This window comes from Micropterus salmoides, unplaced genomic scaffold (assembly GCF_014851395.1).
Source record: "Micropterus salmoides isolate LMB-PRFRI ecotype aquatic unplaced genomic scaffold, ASM1485139v1 Ms_hic_scaffold_1, whole genome shotgun sequence".
Taxonomy (NCBI): Eukaryota; Metazoa; Chordata; class Actinopteri; order Centrarchiformes; family Centrarchidae; genus Micropterus; species Micropterus salmoides.
The window spans coordinates 24556147-24571586 of record NW_024040040.1 but is presented as its reverse complement, the minus strand read 5'-3'; positions in this window follow the sequence as shown (position 1 = coordinate 24571586).

Here is a 15440-nt window from a genome sequence, read left to right as displayed (position 1 = left end):
AGGAAGTCATCTGACTGTGTGAGGGGCAAGATCGTTGATGTCTGCAGGCAGAGTAGGCCTAGAGCTCTCCTGTCTGACTGGTCCACCAATAGCAGAGAAGATGACCCCTTGAGACACAGCCCCTCCTCATTTGCATAATAAGGCAGAAATGCATACAGAAATTTAAAAAGGACAGGCAGAAATAAATACCATGGGTGAAAATAAATAAGGTAGAAAAATACAAAGGAAGAATAAAACAGACAAAAATATTAAAACACACACATAAATAAATATATTAAAAATTAGTAATAAATAAAGTTGAAGATTATAACGGAGAATAAATAAATAAGGTAATTATAACAAAGGTGAATAAGTAAAGGCACTAATTAAAATATATACATTTATGTCTCCTTGTATAATTTAATTACTACCTACATTTATTTATTTACTTTATTTTTTTGTGTATTTAATTGGATGCTTATTTATTTATTGAGCACTTATTTATTTCTGTATTTATTTCTGACTGTGTCAGGATCGGTCCTCCATAGCGGGGTGGGAGAGTTATCAAGCACGTAAAGTTTGGTTCAGATGTGAGCATGTACACTGAAGTTACAACAACTTCCTGTGTCATGGCGAAGACTTGATCTCTGACGCCACGCCACGGACACACCCATTGACAAAAACTCGCAAATAGCACAACTTTTCATCTTCAATGCCTTTAGAAGGCACAGCAGAAATTTGAGGTCGGTCGGACTAAATCCCTAGGAGGAGTTCGTTAAAGTACGAAGTGTGTAAATCATCCAAAATTTGACGTAAAATTCAAAATGGCCGACTTCCTGTTGGGTTTAGGCTATGGCTCCAAGAGACTTTTTTGTGCGTCTGGACAAGATACACGTACCACAGAAAATTCGTGCACGTAGGTGAAACATGCAGCGGGGGCTGCTTCGTTAAAGATCACTTTCTATTGCCAGCAGGTGGCGCTATGACTGTGGGTGAATGTCGGCATGTACATGTGTTCAGGGCGGGACTCTCATCCTACATGTACTCTTTGGTCCAGATGTGAGCATATACACTGAAGTTACGACAACTTCCTGTGTCATGGCGAAGACTTGATCTCTGACGCCACGCCACAGACACGCCCATTGACGAAAACTCGCAAATAGCACAACTTTTCATCTTCAATGCCTTAAGAAGGCACAGCAGAAATTTGATGTTGATCCGACTAAATCCTTAGGAGGAGTTCGTTAAAGTACGAAGTGTGTAAATCATCCAAAAATTTGCCGTAAAATTCAAAATGGCCGACTTCCTGTTGACTTTAGGGTATGGGTTCTTGAGGCTTTTTTGTGCGTCTTGATATGATACATGTCCCCAGAAAATTTCGTGCATGTAGGTTGAACGTGAACGAGGGGCAAATTTTTTCAAATTTTCTAGGTGGCGCTAGCGAGTCATTTTACCACGCCCATGCGCGAAACCCATAAAATACGAAATTTTTCACCACTTCTGACATGTGTACAAAGTTTGGTGAGTTTTTGAGTATATTTAGGCCCCCAAAATGGAGCTTACTTTGCAGAAAAAATTAAAAAACCTCGCACGGTTCGTGCTTGGGCCCAAATAAAGAAAAGACAGGTCTTTTGGCTTATGCTGGCTGCACACCAGAGGATAATTAGGCAGTTTTGGGGTCCGCAGCGACCCGCAACAGTCAATGAGAGTGAGCTGACCTGAAGTGTCAGTAACATATCCACAGTTTGAATCTCTTTTTTTGTTTTCCAGTGCAAAACACAGCACACAACGTGCATTCAATCGCTTTTTCATTTGACTAAAATTTGGACACATTTAAAAGGAAAGTTGTTTTTTTTTACAATTCCATAACCTTGAGACCAAAGTACTGTCTTAATTTCCTTCCCGTAGCTTTCTATGATACTGAAGACAGCCAAGGACAAACTGTGTGTGAATTCTGCGTTCACAGGGTGCATGTGGTGGAGCCTTTGGAATGAAACAGCCTTCTCGACTCATTCTGATTTATTTGGTCTTCAAATGCAGACTTCAAGGGAGGTGGCCCACGAAATGGGACACAGCACAACAGTGGGAATATTCATTTTTCTTTCAACACATTCACACAGCGATGACTGCTATACACATAAACACATCTTGGCTATTTATTGCAGTCAGTAAGATTCCCAAAACAGATCAAATCAAGCTGCATTGCATGAATATCTCCTGCTGTGCACAGATAGCTATCTAAGGCTAAGTGCTTAGAAAAGAAAAAATGGTGGTGAATGTTGCTGCAGTGCACTGAAATTAAGTCTTCACAGCTAAAATGCCCACTGAGATGACGATAACAATGAACTGTAATGGCATCAATATTAATCAACAAAATGGAAGTGAAACTTATGAGAGCACTTGCCAAACACAGCAATAGTGTAGTATGTATGATGCTTTGGCAATATTGTTGTTACACATTCATGCCAATAAAGCTAATTTGAATTGAATTGAATAGTATCAAAAGCCCCTACAAACAAATATATGTTCTGATTTATCTTGTTTGTACAGGAAACTTCAACACTGAGCTAACTGAATTTTCCATTAGATATAGCACATGGAGCTGCATGTACATAGGACATACAGCTGAGGAGAACTGGACACTGTAAACAGCCTATCAATATATAGGTCCATCTGCAATCAGCAGTCAGCTCCTCCAACAGCCAAGGATTATCCTTGCTTTTCACACAGAATGAGCCTGCCTCTGTGAACCTGAACAGATATAAGCATGATCTGCAATGTGTAAGAAATACCAAAGGCAACATACAATTTGTCTCCAGTGTTAGAAAGGAAAGCTCTTACATTCTGATACCTTTGTACAGATGAAAATCTTCTTTATCATCGTCTCCATATCATGAACATCCTTCAGACTGCCTGGCAAACTGTGTTAGATGGACGGACGGACAGCTAATGAATGGATATTTTTGTCCTTAAGGATTCCAGAAGGTGACGAAGTGTGCAGCTTCTTTTGTTTCTCTGTGCTTTCTTAAGAGTAAGAAGGAGACAAGTATGAATAGGTGTCTCAGAATTTATTTTCCATGGTAAGAACACTAAAGCACACAAACCACGTGATAGCTCTCTTTAATCTTAAAACCATAGTCCAAGTAATAATTTACTATAAAATAAATTATGCAAACTACCTATTGCACCTTAATAAGGCCAGAAGTTAAATCTAAAGCTTTATTACTTAGTCTAATTAGCAAATACAAAAATCCAAAGATAACCCTTGATAGGTTTATTGCTGGGGTTTTATGGAGAATGAAGGTTGGAGAAGCAGGGCAGAACAGAGCAGAGGAAGTGAGCTTAAAAGGGCTGACGTTTGCAGCAAATGACCAATCGCAAACTTTTACAAGTCTACTGGCAGCAGAGCGGCATATTTTTCAAACTAAGAGCAAACAAACGGGAAGAAGTGAAACACATAATCTGGCTGAAAGCAATACGGTAGCAGTTGCCAAATGCAGGACGACAGGCAATCTCCGACCATGTGAATGTGGGAGTTCTCAGGCTGATAATATCACTGACCATCATTAGTGCACAAGGAGATCTGACTGTAATTGACCCTTTGCTAAGCCACGCCCCCCATAGTTACTGTTGCTAAGTCCAACAAACTGTCGGACCTGACAGACTTCTATCACGGCACTCCCTGGAGAAATATTGTTTTGGAAATTTTTGGAAAAAACTATCTCAAAAAGAAGCAGACAGTTTTGCAATTGCAGTGTGCATTTGAAGGTTTTATTCAGGCTGTCAAACTGACTCAAACTGACGTGAAAAAACATGATAGAAAGAGGACAACGATATTAAGGATCAACGCTGTTCCTGTACAGCTGGGTAGGTCTCTGTTTACTATTATTATTAGGGCCCGAGCACGACCTTGCGAGGTCCCTATTGAATTTGCTCAGATTATTTTATTTTTTTTAGGGCCCGAGCACGACCGTGTGAGGTCCCTATTGAATTTGCTCGGATTATTTTTTTAAGGGCCCGAGCACGACCGTGCGAGGTCCCTATTGAATTTGCTCGGATTATATTAGGGCCCGAGCACGACCGTGTGAGGTCCCTATTGAATTTGCTCGGATTATTATTAGGGCCCGAGCACGACCGTGTGAGGTCCCTATTGAATTTGCTCGGATTATTTTATTTTTATTTTTATTTTTTCTGCAAAGTAGGCCCAAATGACATGGCCTAAACATACTCGAAAACTCACCAAAATTTGCAAACATGTCAGAACCGGTGAAAAATTTCGTATTCTACAAGTTTCGCACATGGGCGTTGCAAAATGACTCGCTAGTGTAAGGATGATGAAAATGATGTAATACTGAGTACATTAAGTGAGCACATAAGGACGATCAAAAAGGTGTTTTACTGAATAAATTGAATGGGAGGATATAAGTTGGGTTGATAGGAGTTAAAAGATACTTAAAATGTCCATAAAAAGGGAAAATTAGAATGCTTTGAATCATCGCACTGTTTGAGTAAAAACTGATAATTCATTCCTTTATAAAACAGGACAAAGTTAAAATACAATGATCTGTAGATCAGTAATCTATTGCTTTTCGGGTAAAAGAGGCTAAAAAGGTTAGTAGGATAAAAGACGATCTATGTTTAAAATGTTTTTCTTATTTAACTTCTATATCAATTTTGGGAAATGCATCTTAAAAAACAATATGCAGTGTTTGATTGTTTACATAAGTTTAACTTTCTTTTTGACGTATAGTTTTAAGTACTAGTTTGTGATTGGAGGATCTGTTCACGATTGCTCATGCCTTGTTCAGCCTGTGTACGGAACGTGTGGCTTACGTTCGTCCATTACAACATTGGACTTGACTGAGGCTACATCGTGTCCGTGTCGTATTTTCTATTTCCCCTTTTTCAGGTAAGAACGAGGGTTGTAGTTTGTTTGAATCATTTATTTATGTGTTTAATGCTGTAAGGAACATGCAGGGAGTAAATATTAATGACTGTAGCGATTTATGTATGCGCAATTAGCAGGCTAAAGGTGAAGTGTTGCTCCAGTGTAGCCTGTATGCTAGCTTTGTCCTGTGGACCGAGGTTAAAGTGGGGCTGTAATGGAACGCCGCCACCGCCGTTTTCTGTGTATTTGTTTTACATTGTAGGGATTGTCGCAGTGTAAGAAAAATGAGTGTAATGTGAAGAGGCAGGATACTTTATATGTAAGTGCAACACTGCTGAGGTTTAAGTGTTAAGAGTATTCTGAATAAGGTAGCAGTATTTAGCATTACAGGATATTTCCAATTGTGCTGTAAATCTTTCTCAACACTTCACAGAGCTCAATGTAATTTACTGTTCTTTGCCAATGTTGTTAAAATGCTGTGAAAGTATTTTGGTATGTTTTTGGTCAACACATTACAACATTGGACTTGACTGAGGCTACATCGTGTCCGTGTCGTATTTTCTATTTCCCCTTTTTCAGGGGTGTAACACTAGCGCCACCTAGAAAATTGGAAAAGATTAGCCCCTCGTTCACGTTCAACCTACATGTACGAAATTTTCTGGGGACATTTATCGTATCAAGACGCACAAAAAAGCCTCAAGAACCCATAGCCTTAAGTCAACAGGAAGTCGGCCATTTTGAATTTCACGGCCATTTTTGGATGATTTACACACTTCGTACTTTAACGAACTCCTCCTAGGGATTTAGTCCGACCGACTTCAAATTTGTGCTGTGCCTTCTAAAGGCATTGAAGATGAAAAGTTGTGCTATTTGCGAGTTTTCGTCAATGGGTGTGTCCGTGGCGTGGCGTCAAAGATCAACTCTTCGCCATGACACAGGAAGTTGTTGTAACTTCAGTGTACATGCTCACATCTGCACCAAACTGTACATGTAGGATGAGAGTCCTGCCCTGAACACATGTACATGCTGACATTCACCCACAGTCGTAGCGCCACCTGCTGGCAACAGGAAGTGACATTTAACGAAGCAGCCCCCGCCGCACATTTCACCTACATGCACGAATTTTCTGCGGTACGTGTATCTTGTCCAGACGCACAAAAAAGCCTCTTGGAGCGATGCCCTAAAATCAACAGGAAGTCGGCCATTTTGAATTTTACGTCAAATTTTGGATGATTTACACACTTCGTACTTTAACGAACTCCTCCTAGGGATTTAGTCCGACCGACTTCAAATTTGTGCTGTGCCTTCTAAAGGCATTGAAGATGAAAAGTTGTGCTATTTGCGAGTTTTCGTCAATGGGTGTGTCCGTGGCGTGGCGTCAAAGATCAACTCTTCGCCATGACACAGGAAGTTGTTGTAACTTCAGTGTACATGCTCACATCTGCACCAAACTGTACATGTAGGATGAGAGTCCCGCCCTGAACACATGTACATGCTGACATTCACCCACAGTCATAGCGCCACCTGCTGGCAACAGGAAGTGACATTTAACGAAGCAGCCCCCGCCGCATTTCACCTACATGCACGAATTTTCTGCGGTACGTGTATCTTGTCCAGACGCACAAAAAAGCCTCTTGGAGCGATGCCCTAAAATCAACAGGAAGTCGGCCATTTTGAATTTTACGTCAAATTTTGGATGATTTACACACTTCGTACTTTAACGAACTCCTCCTAGGGATTTAGTCCGACCGACTTCAAATTTGTGCTGTGCCTTCTAAAGGCATTGAAGATGAAAAGTTGTGCTATTTGCGAGTTTTCGTCAATGGGGTGTCCGTGGCGTGGCGTCAAAGATCAACTCTTCGCCATGACACAGGAAGTTGTGTAACTTCAGTGTACATGCTCACATCTGACCAAACTGTACATGTAGGATGAGAGTCCCGCCCTGAACACATGTACATGCTGACATTCACCCACAGTCATAGCGCCACCTGCTGGCAACAGGAAGTGACTTTTAACGAAGCAGCCCCCGCCGCACGTTTCACCTACGTGCACGAATTTTCTGTGGTACGTGTATCTTGTCCAGACGCACAAAAAAGCCTCTTGGAGCGATGCCCTAAATCAACAGGAAGTCGGCCATTTTGAATTTTACGTCAAATTTTGGATGATTTACACACTTCGTACTTTAACGAACTCCTCCTAGGGATTTAGTCCGACCGACTCAAATTTGTGCTGTGCCTTCTAAAGGCATTGAAGATGAAAAGTTGTGCTATTTGCAAGTTTTCGTCAATGGGCGTGTCCGTGGCGTGGCGTCAAAGATCACTCTTCGCCATGACACGGAAGTTGTCGTAACTTCAGTGTACATGCTCACATCTGACCAAACTGTACATGTAGGATGAGAGTCCCGCCCTGAACACATGTACATGCTGACATTCACCCACAGTCATAGCGCCACCTGCTGGCAACAGGAAGTGACTTTTAACGAAGCAGCCCCCGCCGCACGTTTCACCTACGTGCACGAATTTTCTGTGGTACGTGTATCTTGTCCAGACGCACAAAAAAGCCTCTTGGAGCGATGCCCTAAAATCAACAGGAAGTCGGCCATTTTGAATTTTACGTCAAATTTTGGATGATTTACACACTTCGTACTTTAACGAACTCCTCCTAGGGATTTAGTCCGACCGACCTCAAATTTGTGCTGTGCCTTCTAAAGGCATTGAAGATGAAAAGTTGTGCTATTTGCAAGTTTTCGTCAATGGGCGTGTCCGTGGCGTGGCGTCAAAGATCAACTCTTCGCCATGACACGGAAGTTGTCGTAACTTCAGTGTACATGCTCACATCTGACCAAACTGTACATGTAGGATGAGAGTCCCGCCCTGAACACATGTACATGCTGACATTCACACAGTCATAGCGCCACCTGCTGGCAACAGGAAGTGACTTTTAACGAAGCAGCCCCCGCCGCACGTTTCACCTACGTGCACGAATTTTCTGTGGTACGTGTATCTTGTCCAGACGCACAAAAAAGCCTCTTGGAGCGATGCCCTAAAATCAACAGGAAGTCGGCCATTTTGAATTTTACGTCAAATTTTGGATGATTTACACACTTCGTACTTTAACGAACTCCTCCTAGGGATTTAGTCCGACCGACTTCAAATTTGTGCTGTGCCTTCTAAAGGCATTGAAGATGAAAAGTTGTGCTATTTGCGAGTTTTCGTCAATGGGTGTGTCCGTGGCGTGGCGTCAGAGATCAAGTCTTCGCCATGACACAGGAAGTTGTTGTAACTTCAGTGTACATGCTCACATCTAACCAAACTTTACGTGCTTGATAACTCTCCCACCCCGTTATGGAGGACCGATCCTGACACAGTCAGAAATAAATACAGAAATAAATAAATGCTCAATAAATAAATAAGCATCCAATTAAATACACAAAAAAATAAAGTAAATAAATAAATGTAGGTAGTAATTAAATTATACAAGGAGACATAAATGTATATATTTTAATTAGTGCCTTTACTTATTCACCTTTGTTATAATTACCTTATTTGTTTATTCAACTTTATTTATTACTAATTTTTTTAATGTATTTATTTATGTGTGTGTTTTAATATTTTTGTCTGTTTTATTCTTCCTTTGTATTTATTTACCTTATTTATTTTCACCCATGGTATTTATTTCTGCCTGTCTTTTTTAAATTTTTGTATGCATTTCTGCCTCATTATGCAAATGAGGAGGGGCTGTGTCTCAAGGGGTCATCTTCTCTGCTATTGGTGGACCAGTCAGACAGGAGAGCTCCTACTCTGCCTGCAGACATCAACGATCTTGCCCCTCACACAGTCAGATGGCTTCCTTCAGTGCGCTGAGGTGTTTAACAACTCTGAAGACAATACTACCAGCAATGTCTTCCTTCTCTTTTCACGTAGACGCTCCGACAGACAGTGCTTTCAGTTTGCTGCATGCATGGACACAGAACTGCGGTATAGGGAGAAGCACACGGTCAGCTGGCTGCAGCTAAATCTGGAGTGCACTCGTATTCAATTCTGTATGGTAAATTCAGTTTTAACGGAGCAGAGCGAGCTGACAGGCAGAGTTAGAGACTTTTTCTGTCGTTTCTCTCTTTACAAAGACGCATGTTGCAGTCAGAGTCTTCTCTGAGATGCGAGCACGACATACAACACAATTTATCAAATTACACAACGGATATACAGTATGAAAATAAGATTGATTGGATTATACTCACAGGAAGTATAAAACCTCTTACATGGGTCTATTAAAAGTAAAGTAACACAAAAATGTCAGGGAAATTACTTTACTTAGATTTAAGTACTGCAGTTGTACATTTGAAATACCTTCCTACCTTTCTGATAGGAAGCCTTCTTGAGGTGGTATAAAACATTTCTTCTTATATTCTGATTTGAGTTGTGGACAACTATGACCACATGAATTAAAAAAAACATTTCACTGCCCAAGTCAGCTATAACACAAGTCTTGATCATCAGACTACATGCTGTACAGTATTTGTGGACAGATTTTGTCCCAGGATTTCTTATGCATTTCTTCTTCTTCGTTGCATGATTTAGAATAATAAGGTGAGAAATGGGTCTATTCTGAGTTCATCCTGCACTGCAGCAGCTAATAAAGTCCATTTAATCCCAAAACGCTTTTCTTTTAGGCAGGCTGGAGCAGAAAACAACTCACCTTTCTCAAGTTGTACAGTAATGTCACATGTGTATGAAGGTGGATCAAACAAGCTAATCTTAAATGTCAAAGTAGAGAGGAGCCTAGTAGGCCTATTTATTTTCATTCATTACACAATATGAATAAGCTATGCAGACAGTTGTAAAGAAAGAACATTTTTCTTCTGTTCTCTACTTGTTATAGTTACACAGTATTAGGGGTGTGGGCTGTATTAAAAGTATCCACTGTTCTCCCATGCTCTAACACACAGTAACGATGAAATGTGTGCTGTTCTCACATTCTTCCTCTGTATGTACACATAAACAACAAGGCAGGGAAATATAAAAGGAATTTATTTTATTGTTTGGGTACATTATTGTTCAGTGTACATGTTCACATCTGAAACAAACTTTACGTGCTTGATAACTCTCCCACCCCGCAGACATCTACACGTCAATACCGATTATATTCATAGCGGCAAGTGCTATGTAGCTCCACATAGGGGACACAGGAAGTGACATATAGCACATTCATGCGGCGTCGGAACCGCGTAGGAAATTCACAGCCGCACCGGCAGAGCTCCAGAATATGCAACTCGGCCGCTCACGCGCGGACGCGCTTACAAGTGCGAGGGCCCGCCCAACGCTGCTTGCAGCTTTAATTAGGGCCGAGCACGACCGTGAGGTCCCTATTGAATTTGCTCTATATATTTAGGCCCGAGCACGACCGTGCGAGGTCCCTATTGAATTTGTTTTTTTTTTTTTTTTTTTTTTTTTCTGCAAAGTAGGCCCAAATGACATGGCCTAAACATACTCGAAAACTCACCAAAATTTGCAAACATGTCAGAACCGGTGAAAAATTTCGTATTCTACAAGTTTCGCACATGGGCGTGGCAAAATGACTCGCTAGCGCCACCTAGAAAATTGGAAATGATTAGCCCCTCGTTCACGTTCAACCTACATGTACGAAATTTTCTGGGGACATGTATCGTATCAAGACGCACAAAAAAGCCTCAAGAACCCATAGCCTAAAGTCAACAGGAAGTCGGCCATTTTGAATTTTATGGCCATTTTTGGATGATTTACACACTTCGTACTTTAACGAACTCCTCCTAGGGATTTAGTCGGATCGACGTCAAATTTCTGCTGTGCCTTCTAAAGGCATTGACGATGAAAAGTTGTGCTATTTGCGCGTTTTCGTCAATGGGCGTGTCCGTGGCGTCGATGATTCGCAATGAAACAGGAAGTTGTTGTAACTTCAGTGTACATGCTCACATCTGGACCAAACTGTACATGTAGGATGAGAGTCCCGCCCTGAACACATGTACATGCCGACATTCACCCACAGTCATAGCGCCACCTGCTGGCAACAGAAAGTGACCTTTAACGAAGCAGCCCCCGCCGCACGTTTCACCTACGTGCACGAATTTTCTGTGGTACGTGTATCTTGTCCAGACGCACAAAAAAGTCTCTTGGAGCCATAGCCTAAACCCAACAGGAAGTCGGCCATTTTGAATTTTACGTCAAATTTTGGATGATTTACACACTTCGTACTTTAACGAACTCCTCCTAGGGATTTAGTCCGACCGACCTCAAATTTTGCTGTGCCTTCTAAAGGCATTGAAGATGAAAAGTTGTGCTATTTGCAAGTTTTCGTCAATGGGCGTGTCCGTGGCGTGGCGTCAAAGATCAGCTCTTCGCCATGACACGGAAGTTGTCGTAACTTCAGTGTACATGCTCACATCTGGACCAAACTGTACATGTAGGATGAGAGTCCCGCCCTGAACACATGTACATGCGACATTCACCCACAGTCATAGCGCCACCTGCTGGCAACAGGAAGTGACTTTTAACGAAGCAGCCCCCGCCGCACGTTTCACCTACGTGCACGAATTTTCTGTGGTACGTGTATCTTGTCCAGACGCACAAAAAAGCCTCTTGGAGCCATAGCCTAAACCAACAGGAAGTCGGCCATTTTGAATTTTACGTCAAATTTTGGATGATTTACACACTTCGTACTTTAACGAACTCCTCCTAGGGATTTAGTCCGACCGACCTCAAATTTGTGCTGTGCCTTCTAAAGGCATTGAAGATGAAAAGTTGTGCTATTTGCAAGTTTTCGTCAATGGGCGTGTCCGTGGCGTGGCGTCAAAGATCACTCTTCGCCATGACACGGAAGTTGTCGTAACTTCAGTGTACATGCTCACATCTGGACCAAACTGTACATGTAGGATGAGAGTCCCGCCCTGAACACATGTACATGCTGACATTCACCCACAGTCATAGCGCCACCTGCTGGCAACAGGAAGTGACTTTTAACGAAGCAGCCCCCGCCGCACGTTTCACCTACGTGCACGAATTTTCTGTGGTACGTGTATCTTGTCCAGACGCACAAAAAAGCCTCTTGGAGCCATAGCCTAAATCAACAGGAAGTCGGCCATTTTGAATTTTACGTCAAATTTTGGATGATTTACACACTTCGTACTTTAACGAACTCCTCCTAGGGATTTAGTCCGACCGACCTCAAATTTGTGCTGTGCCTTCTAAAGGCATTGAAGATGAAAAGTTGTGCTATTTGCAAGTTTTCGTCAATGGGCGTGTCCGTGGCGTGGCGTCAAAGATCAACTCTTCGCCATGACACGGAAGTTGTCGTAACTTCAGTGTACATGCTCACATCTGGACCAAACTGTACATGTAGGATGAGAGTCCCGCCCTGAACACATGTACATGCTGACATTCACCCACAGTCATAGCGCCACCTGCTGGCAACAGGAAGTGACTTTTAACGAAGCAGCCCCCGCCGCACGTTTCACCTACGTGCACGAATTTTCTGTGGTACGTGTATCTTGTCCAGACGCACAAAAAAGCCTCTTGGAGCATGCCCTAAAACAACAGGAAGTCGGCCATTTTGAATTTTACGTCAAATTTTGGATGATTTACACACTTCGTACTTTAACGAACTCCTCCTAGGGATTTAGTCCGACCGACTTCAAATTTGTGCTGTGCCTTCTAAAGGCATTGAAGATGAAAAGTTGTGCTATTTGCGAGTTTTCGTCAATGGGTGTGTCCGTGGCGTGGCGTCAGAGATCAAGTCTTCGCCATGACACAGGAAGTTGTTGTAACTTCAGTGTACATGCTCACATCTGAACCAAACTTTACGTGCTTGATAACTCTCCCACCCGTTATGGAGGACCGATCCTGACACAGTCAGAAATAAATACAGAAATAAATAAATGCTCAATAAATAAATAAGCATCCAATTAAATACAAAAAAATAAAGTAAATAAATAAATGTAGGTAGTAATTAAATTATACAAGGAGACATAAATGTATATTTTAATTAGTGCCTTTACTTATTCACCTTTGTTATAATTACCTTATTTGTTTATTCAACTTTATTTATTACTAATTTTTTTAATGTATTTATTTATGTGTGTTTTAATATTTTTGTCTGTTTTATTCTTCCTTTGTATTTATTTACCTTATTTATTTTCACCCATGGTATTTATTTCTGCCTGTCTTTTTTAAATTTTTGTATGCATTTCTGCCTCATTATGCAAATGAGGAGGGGCTGTGTCTCAAGGGGTCATCTTCTCTGCTATTGGTGGACCAGTCAGACAGGAGAGCTCCTACTCTGCCTGCAGACATCAACGATCTTGCCCCTCACACAGTCAGATGGCTTCCTTCAGTGCGCTGAGGTGTTTAACAACTCTGAAGACAATACTACCAGCAATGTCTTCCTTCTCTTTTCACGTAGACGCTCCGACAGACAGTGCTTTCAGTTTGCTGCATGCATGGACACAGAACTGCGGTATAGGGAGAAGCACACGGTCAGCTGGCTGCAGCTAAATCTGGAGTGCACTCGTATTCAATTCTGTATGGTAAATTCAGTTTTAACGGAGCAGAGCGAGCTGACAGGCAGAGTTAGAGACTTTTTCTGTCCGTTTCTCTTTACAAAGACGCATGTTGCAGTCAGAGTCTTCTCTGAGATGCGAGCACGACATACAACACAATTTATCAAATTACACAACGGATATACAGTATGAAATAAGATTGATTGGATTATACTCACAGGAAGTATAAAACCTGTTACATGGGTCTATTAAAAGTAAAGTAACACAAAAATGTCAGGGAAATTACTTTACTTAGATTTAAGTACTGCAGTTGTACATTTGAAATACCTTCCTACCTTTCTGATAGGAAGCCTTCTTGAGGTGGTATAAAACATTTCTTCTTATATTCTGATTTGAGTTGTGGACAACTATGACCACATGAATTAAAAAAAAACATTTCACTGCCCAAGTCAGCTATAACACAAGTCTTGTTCATTCAGACTACATGCTGTACAGTATTTGTACAGATTTTGTCCCAGGATTTATTATGCATTTCTTCTTCTTCGTTGCATGATTTAGAATAATAAGGTGAGAAATGGGTCTATTCTGAGTTCATCCTGCACTGCAGCAGCTATAAAGTCCATTTAATCCCAAAAACGCTTTTCTTTTAGGCAGGCTGGAGCAAAACAACTCACCTTTCTCAAGTTGTACAGTAATGTCACATGTGTATGAAGGTGGAAAACAAGCTAATCTTAAATGTCAAAGTAGAGAGGAGCCTAGTAGGCCTATTTATTTTCATTCATTACACAATATGAATAAGCTATGCAGACAGTTGTAAAGAAAGAACATCTTTTTCTTCTGTTCTCTACTTGTTATAGTTACACAGTATTAGGGGTGTGGGCTGTATTAAAAGTATCCACTGTTCTCCCATGCTCTAACACACAGTAACGATGAAATGTGTGCTGTTCTCACATTCTCCTCTGTATGTACACATAAACAACAAGGCAGGGAAATATAAAAGGAATTTATTTATTGTTTGGGTACATTATTGTTCAGTGTACATGTCACATCTGAAACAAACTTTACGTGCTTGATAACTCTCCCACCCCGCAGACATCTACACGTCAATACCGATTTATATTCATAGCGGCAAGTTATGTAGCTCCACATAGGGGACACAGGAAGTGAATAAGCACCTTCATGCGGCGTCGGAACGCGTAGGAAATTCACAGCCGCACCGGCAAGCTCCAGAATGGCAACTCGGCCGGCTCACGCGCGGACGCGCTTACAAGTGCGAGGGCCCGCCCAACGCTGCTTGCAGCTTTAATTTTTTTTTTTTTTTTTTTTTTTTTTCTGCAAAGTAGGCCCAAATGACATGGCCTAAACATACTCGAAAATCACCAAAATTGCAAACATGTCAGAACGGTGAAAAATTTCGTATTCTACAAGTTTCGCACATGGGCGTGCAAAATGACTCGCTAGCGCCACCTAGAAAATTGGAAAAATTAGCCCTCGTTCACGTTCAACCTACATGTACGAAATTTTCTGGGGACATGTATCGTATCAAGACGCACAAAAAGCCTCAAGAACCCATAGCCTAAAGTCAACAGGAAGTCGGCCATTTTGAATTTACGGCCATTTTTGGATGATTTACACACTTCGTACTTTAACGAACTCCTCCTAGGGATTTAGTCGGATCGACGTCAAATTTGCTGTGCCTTCTAAAGGCATTGACGATGAAAAGTTGTGCTATTTGCGCGTTTCGTCAATGGGCGTCCGTGGCGTCGATGATTCGCTATGAAACAGGAAGTTGTTGTAACTTCAGTGTACATGCTCACATCTGGACCAAACTGTACATCTAGGATGAGGAGTCCGCCTGAAACACATGTACATGCCGACATTCACCCACAGTCATAGCGCCACCTGCTGGCAATAGAAAGTGACCTTTAACGAAGCAGCCCCGCCGTGTTCACCTACGTGCACGAATTTTCTGTGTAGTGTATCTGTCCAGACGCACAAAAAAGTCTTGGAGCATAGCCTAAACACAGGAAGTCGGCCATTTTG